General features: G+C 37.9%; 1 long non-coding RNA gene and 1 other non-coding gene across 2 annotated transcripts; both read left to right on the top strand.

Moving 5' to 3' along the window:
* The first annotated feature begins 3,447 nt into the window (after window positions 1-3,447).
* On the top strand, window positions 3,448-6,601 carry LOC128836994 (uncharacterized). Its single transcript, XR_008444870.1, has 3 exons — window positions 3,448-3,498; window positions 5,812-5,904; window positions 6,487-6,601. It is a non-coding gene; the product is annotated as an uncharacterized LOC128836994 (long non-coding RNA).
* Window positions 3,703-3,835, top strand: LOC128837534 (small nucleolar RNA SNORA52). The gene has a single exon (XR_008444972.1). It is a non-coding gene; the product is annotated as a small nucleolar RNA SNORA52 (small nucleolar RNA).
* Window positions 6,602-7,820: the final 1,219 nt, after the last annotated feature.

Genomic DNA, 7,820 nt, shown 5'->3' with positions numbered 1-7,820 from the left:
CTTTCCAGATTACTGTACCTCTTTCAGGAGTCTGATTTGTGTTTCCCTAAGTTTTACCTTACTTAAAAACTACTTGCTTACAAAATCAGACAAAAATTAGTGGCACAACACCCTATTACTGAAAATTGCTTACTTTCATAATTGTACAGTAAAAATGAGAGAGCAATTGGAATATAAATATTGTACTTACATTTCAGTGAATAGTAAATAGAGCAGTATAAACAAGTCATTTTATGAAATTTTAGTTTGTACTGACTTCACTAGTGCTTATTAGCCTGTAGTAAAAGTAGGCAAATATCTAGATGAGTTGATGAGTCCTCTGGGAGGACCTCTGCGTACCCCCTGGGGTTTGCATACCCCTGGTTGAGAACCACTGCTATACAGTAGTGGATCACAAATTGAATGAATAGTGCAGTTGTGAAAAAGGCAAATATTCTGGACTGTATTAACAGGAGCATTGTATGTAAGACTTGACAAGATAACTGTCCCGCTCTACTCAGCACTGGTGAGGCCTTAGCTGGAATTCTGTGTCCAACTCTGGGTGCCACACTTCCATAAAGATATGGAGAGAGTCCAGAGGAGACCTACAAAAATGTTAAAAGGTTTAGAAAATCTGACTTCTGAAGAAAAGCTTAAATAATGCTCGGCATGTTTAATCTTAAGAAGAAAAGGGGGAACTGGATAAGTCTTCAGCTATGCTCTCTTTTTATAAAGAGGACTGTGATTATTCTCCATATCCACTGAAGGTAGGACAAGAAGTAATTGGCTTAATCTGCACCCAAGGAGGTTTAGGTTCGATATTAGGAAACACTTAAGGCTTGTCTACACTGGCACTTTACAGCGCTGCAACTTTCTCGCTCAGGGGTGTGAAAAAACACCCCCCCCCCCAGTGCTCAAACTTGCAGTGTTCTAAAGTGCCAGTGTAGACAGTGCACCAGCGCTGGGAGCTGTGCTCACGGAGGTGTGGGGTGTGTGTGTGTGTGGGTTGTGGGGGTTTATTTATTTTAAGCACTGGGAGAGCTCTCTCCCAGCGTTATGCTGCAACTACACATGGCACGTTAAAGCGCTGCCATGGCACAGCCTGGTTTGTTTTTCCAAAAAATGGAGACAAACTATTGTGTGCCACAGGCAGAGCATAGGAGACACTGAGGTGGACCAATGTCTGAGACCCCTGCAATGGCATGGAAGTAAATGAGAGATACCCAGATGATACAATATCTAGGAAAAAACAGACAAGATTCTGCAGGGTTAGTGTCAGCGAAGAGAGATTTAAATACTTCTCAATGAGGTGGAGCTTTCATTCTTTGTGTGTTTTAAAGGGTATTGAAAAGAAAACAATTGATAAAATTCTATAGTATTTTTTCCAATAAGAAATCATCTTATTTGCAGACACTGTGTCAGATATTACAAGAGATGCATTGAGAGATGATGTTGGGGAAACTAGGTTTTTCAGATGGATAGTTGTAATCTTCAGAAAGCCAACCAGCAGAGTGGTTAGTTCTGTGCAACCAGAATACATGCAGTACTAGGATATAGTTCTGCACTCTGAAATAGAGGTTCTTATTCAGTTGTGTGTTTCAAATTGACACTTTTTTTTTATTATGGTTTCCAGGGCCTTCATAACCTCTTTCACTGATCATCCCTTTCCCACAATGTTACGTTGGAATTTGTTCTTGTCGTCATTGACTTATCTGTATTTAATACTGACCGGATCTTACTCCAATATAACTCTAGAGGACTCTTCAAACGCACCTTTCAGAGTAAATAAACACAAACACGGCAATTCATATATTGCATGCTTCACTTGAGCAGGAGATTAGTTGTTGAAAAATGTTGTTTAGATATGTTGCTATCGCTGAGCTGCAATGTACTTTTGACATTACAGTTCCTATCTTTAGAATCTTGCCTCCATTGTTTACATTGGTTTGTGGCTCTCCATTATCCTGCACTGCTATCCAATAGCTGAAACACACCTGGAGAAGCTGCAGCACCCTTGACCTTTAATGCTTGTTTCTGAGGTGGTAGCAGTTTGTTTTCCTGTTTAATCTTTCCCAGCCTGGACTCCAACTTTGATAGTAAAATTTCCATTCCAGTGAAAAGCTGAAATGATCAGCTGGGCTTTAGCATATGTCAGAGTACTGAGGAACACACAGCATTTTAGGATGCTGGTTCAGGATCCCATGCTGCAGAGCATGCACATGGGAGGGGGTACAGCATCGGTCTCATAAATGCCTAACAAACCATTGCAGAGGGTCTGTTTTGTGACTTCTTTATTGCTGTCAGCTTCCTAAATTCATTGTGAACTCACTGAAATGGATTTCATGAGGAGATGACTACAGAAAAGCACAGATGCTCCAGTGTGTCAGTCTTCAGTTTTCATCTCATGGCACACTTAGTGTTTATTTCCAACTGTGGACTTGTTTAGATTTCAGTGTCCTATAGAGTGGATTGTATTTATACTTCTTGGTTATTCTCCTAAAAAGAGATTGAAATATGTTGATTTGCTCCTAAATATAGCTTTTATACTAAATTTGGTCCTGCTTTTTGCTAACTATGTGGGCACACTATGTTTACATAAGCAGTTATATAGCTTAACTTGCATTTATTTTTAACCTTTTTTATGTTAGAAAATGATGAATGACACTTAATTACTAGATTAATTTTTTACTTGTGGCTCTATTTGGATGGAAATTAAATGCTGTTTGTGGTTTTTTTTTTTTTTTTTTTTTTTTTTTTAAACTGAATTTTAATTTTTGATTAAATAAAATGATCTTGAATGTGCTTGATACCTAAGGAAGAAAGTTTATCAAAACATGTTTTGCAGTTAAAACTGATTTATTAAACATAGGAAATATTATCTATAGTTGTTGAATTGAACTGATTATTTCTGGTCACTGTGTCCTTATTTTTAGAACTAGCAGATCTCATAATCACACTTAACTTTTATTCATTGATTGGAAGAAGAAAACAAGTTTTCCTGCTTCTTCAGCTCCCAATTGGTTTCTTAACTTTAAATGAACTAGTCATTGAACTGAGCCAGGGGAATAAAGTGAAATGAAGAAAAATATTCTCTGTAGAGAGGCTCCTGCTGTCAAAATCTGGTTTAACACTTCAACAAACTCTGGTTCCTGGTGCTTAACCAGTGCTTTTCCCCAGTTCAGTGGGTTGACTTTCTTTAAAACTTCAACAGCAAACATGTACTACTTTAATACTATTTTTGTAATTATTTTAATAGATCATAAGTTTAGGTCTTAACATACGTTGTCAATTTAAAATTAAATTTTAAATAAGTTATTTTAAAAAACCTTTATTCATTGTTTCTCCTGAGAAATAAGGCAAGATGGAATCTTACAAGCAGCTGGTTAGGTGGTATTGCACAGAAACTTGATTGAATAACACTTAAAACAGCTTATCAAACAACTTGTTTTAATACTTTGTAATTTCCTTAGGATATTGGTGAACTGAACAGAAAAAATATAGAGGATGTCATTGCTCAGGGTAAGTAAAATCTCATGGTGTTGGCATGGGGGTGACATTTATGATGATTGCCTCTCTAGTTCAGTCACTAATTTAAAGACCCTTAAGGGCAGAGAATTACCAGATTTTGTGTGTTCCTCATTTTGTTTTTTCTTCATTAAATCAGACTTGCTTTAGAGGGCTCTCAATTACAATACAAATTGGGATAAATCATATAATGGGTAGGGGTCCATCCTAATTCCTGCAGGTCAGTGCCAGTACCTGCTAGGTTTTGCTTGTGGACCAGATTAAACTGGAAAGTGCTCTTAAATATGAGTTTACAGTTAGTCTGCTCATAACAAGAGTTTTCTGGACATGTTGTTAGGTGAGAGAATGAGCCAGACTTTAGCATTCTAAATTGTAGTTCTTGGTTTACCCAATTGTGTTCTTGAACTTTCTTTTGCAGAGAAGTCACTTCATGAACTAAACACTTCATTCACACGCCTTCTGTTCTTTATTTCAGGGAGACCTAGAAATGATCTTATTGAGAGAGAACACTGAAGTGAGAAATCACATTTTATTTTCAGTGCAAAATTAATAAATATGAATTTAGAAAGGCACAACAATTTGAATGTTCCACTTGTGGAATATTTTGCTCTGACCAAATACGTTTTTAGATAGCCCAAAGCTCTCTAATGATCTAATCCCCATTCCTTCAAACACTTAAGCAGATATTTTTGTAACTTTACTCACATGCCTAAGTGCTCACAGGATCAGGCATTAATGATTATCCGTAATTACAGCAGCTATTAGATACTTCTGTGAATGTTGTATAAAGACCTGAGAGAGCCATTATGCATGCAGAGACTTAAAATGATTCAGTTGTCTGCTGATGGAATAATTTTATTTTAGAAATACAGTAGAATCTCAGAGTTATGAACTGACCAGTCAACCACACACCTCATTTGGAACCAGAAGTACATAATCGGGCAGTGGCAGAGACCCAATAAAAAACAAAGAAACAAAGAAATATATAGTACAGTGCTGTGTTAAACGTAAACTATTTAAAAAAAAAAAAGGGAAAGCAGAATCTTTCTTCTGCATAGTAAAGTTTCAGAGATGTATTAAGTCAGTGTTCAGTTGTAAACTTTTGAAAGAAGAACCATCATGTTTTGTTCAGTGTTATGAACATTTCAGAGTTACGAACACCCTCCATTCCCGAGATGTTTGTAACTGAGGTTCGACTCTATGTGGCTTCCTAGAATATCTGACATGATTCTAAAACATGTTTATTTTGCTAGTTATAGGAATCTGAAATTCTAAGGAATTATTTAGAAATTGATTCTTAGAAATGGAGTACAAGCAAAAAGACTTGAACTTTGAAAGCAGAGGGAATCTCAGTATTCACAAGGGAAAAGGCAGAGAGCTAACTTTCCAGAAATTTCAGGTTTCAGAGTAGCAGCCGTGTTAGTCTGTATCCTCAAAGAACAGGAGTACTTGTGGCACCTTAGAGACTAACAAATTTATTAGAGCATAAACTTTCGTGGGCTACAACCCTGTGGGTTGTAGCCCACGAAAGTTTATGCTCTAATAAATTTGTTAGTCTCTAAGGTGCCACAAGTACTCCTGTTCTTTTTCCAGAAATTGGAGACATTAAGCAGTAGTGAGTTCACTAATCTCAAAGGTCCCCATCTGTAATGTAATTCCTACTGTGTTGGAGGGGCCTGGTTATTACACAGTACTCCTTGGAACAGCTAAAATGTTGTTTTTCTTCTATACATGGGAATCTAATCATATTCCCAAATAGTGCTGCATTCCTGCGAAGTCCAAGGTTGTAGCACATCATAGACAATATAGACTAGACAGGACCTAGCAGAGGTCGTATTGGAAATGCTCTTCTCTAAGGATACCTTTTTCTTTCTTTGGTAAAGTTTGCTTGCTGTTGATGTCTTACTTTTTAATATGGATTTAGAGAGCTTTGGGGGATTTTGTAGGCAAAAAAATTCTGCCCAAAACTATTGTCAACACCAGGTTGGTTTTTTTGGTAGACTAGCTGCCCAGTGTTTCAGTCTTAAACTCTGGAATCTTGTTGTAGAATATGCTGTATTTTAAACAAACAAAAATACCCGGCACCTTGTTGTTCCTTGCAAGTGGCTAGTGTGGGTTAATTTGTCAGAGGCTAGCCTATAATCACCTCCCTTATGTATTTTTATTTTTCTCATAGACGTGTCCATATACCATATTGACTAGGTGCCATCTTACTACATAACTTTGGTTCTGCACGTTGCAGTATTTGCAGGGCCAGGTCTACTCTGAGTGCTTAATTACTATTCTCCACCCTTTTGTTCCTCACAGGTAACGGCAAACTTGCCAGCATGCCAGTTGGTGGAGCTGTAGCAGTCTCAGCTGGACCAGGTTCTGCTGCTCCTGCTGCTGCACCTGCTGCTGGTGAGTATACATTAAAATCTTAGTGCCTTAATTCCCATCATGTAAATTTAGGAAGCTTTTCCTTCTTTTATTGTAGTTTGGCTTCTTGTCCTGAGATTGAAATATTAACTGACATAGTTTAGTGCTGAGGACAATCTCTGCACTGTACCTGGGAATGAACTGTTAAAGTGGTGTACAGAGAAGGCGGTTAGTTAAAACCAGCCAACCAGTAAGAGTTATACACAGATGCTTGCTCCTCACCTTCACTAATTTCTTCTGGTTTAAGTCTATAGAGCCAAAATGGACCCTCAGGTATGTGTATGCAACTCCTGTGGATGTAATTGAGAGTTGTGCATGTCTCTGAAGGCAAAATTTGGCACTTTATCTTTAAACGTATAGGTTAAAAAGAAACTGAATCCGTTAGCACCGCACAGAGTAGATATGGAGACTGAAACTTAAAGGGGTGACTTGTGTCCATTTAATTGGAAGATATGCTTCCATGAAGAGAGCGTGTTTTGGGATCTCCTCACACTTGCAATGTCCAAAATGTACTGTAAATATTCCCAGATGAGTAAACACTGTTTAAAACTTTTCTCTCTGCAGCTGAGGAGAAGAAAAGAGAAGGAGGAGTCTGAGGAATCTGATGATGACATGGGATTTGGCCTATTTGACTAAACTTTTGCTACAGAAGCTAATAAAACACTTTGTTTAAAATGGATGTTGAGGTGTTTTGTTATAATAACCCTAATGCCCCTGGAGTTTTTTCTCTTGTCTAACAGTGATCTGGATTTGGGCTTTGTTTAAAGGGAAGAAAAAAATCTTATGTAGCCTCGTTGATTCTGCATGTAGGTGAAGCCAATTACATTTATGCTCCTATATCACTTAGACACCTTTGAAACCCCACCCTGAGGCACCTAAACATGCACTTGATGCTAAATCATGTTGTGAAACCCAATGGGCAGAAAATCAGAATTAGCTTGTAAATTCTACTGCATCACTTCAAAGCTAATTCTCCTAAATTATTATATTATGTAAATGACCAAAATGGCACTGATTTCTTTGCCGATTTAGATCTTATTCCAAAACTTATGCAGGTGGAAAGGAATGCACATTGCCTACAATGCTGTGAGTAACACATTCTGTAGGGATTTCACTTCCATCTCCAACAGATCTCTAAAAGCAACGCATACCTCAACTTCATCAAATGTGCAAACACAAAATCTAAAATCACTTCATAGCTTTGATATCAATTATATTAGCAGTTCTCAAAGTGTGGGTTGTGACCCCACTTTAATGGGATTATCAGGGCTGGGGTTAGACTTGCTGGGGCCCAGGGCTTAGGCTTTGGTCCCCTGTCCAGGGGACGTGTAGTAATTTTTGTTGTCAGAAGTGGATTGCCGAGCAATGAAGTTTAAGAACCTCTGACCACAGGTTGACTTGCATTCCATGTGTTTGGGACATTATTGTGGCTAACACTGCTGAAGTGATGTATAGTCTTATGTTGTCTTGTCTACATACGGGTATGGCTGAGATGTACAACTTGTATATTTAAAATGGTACAACCCATCCACTAGAGGATGCAATTCTAGATTGGTATAAAGATTCTTATACCAGTAGAGCTTATTCCTGTATGGGAAGGGGAGTAAGTTCAGTGTAAGATGCCTTTACAGCTGTATAACTGCATCCACATTAGGGATTATATATGTATAATTTTCAGTAAAATATACCTCTAACCAACATAGTTATACTGATAGAAAATCTGTCTGTAGACCAGGCTCAAATATGAAAGGCAGTGTTTGGGGGTGGGGGTAGGATTGTGTTTTGTCAAGTTACAGTACCATTTTCAAAAGGTCTTTAGCCACCGACAGTCACTAGTATTTAGGTGCCTAACTTGCTTAGGCACTCTTGAAAATCTTACCATTAGAGACCCAGGTTTC

The sequence above is a fragment of the Malaclemys terrapin genome, chromosome 4, assembly GCF_027887155.1.
Source record: "Malaclemys terrapin pileata isolate rMalTer1 chromosome 4, rMalTer1.hap1, whole genome shotgun sequence".
Classification (NCBI taxonomy): domain Eukaryota; kingdom Metazoa; phylum Chordata; order Testudines; family Emydidae; genus Malaclemys; species Malaclemys terrapin.
The sequence above is the reverse complement of the archived record's forward strand: the minus strand, read 5'-3'. Positions and strand labels throughout refer to the sequence as shown.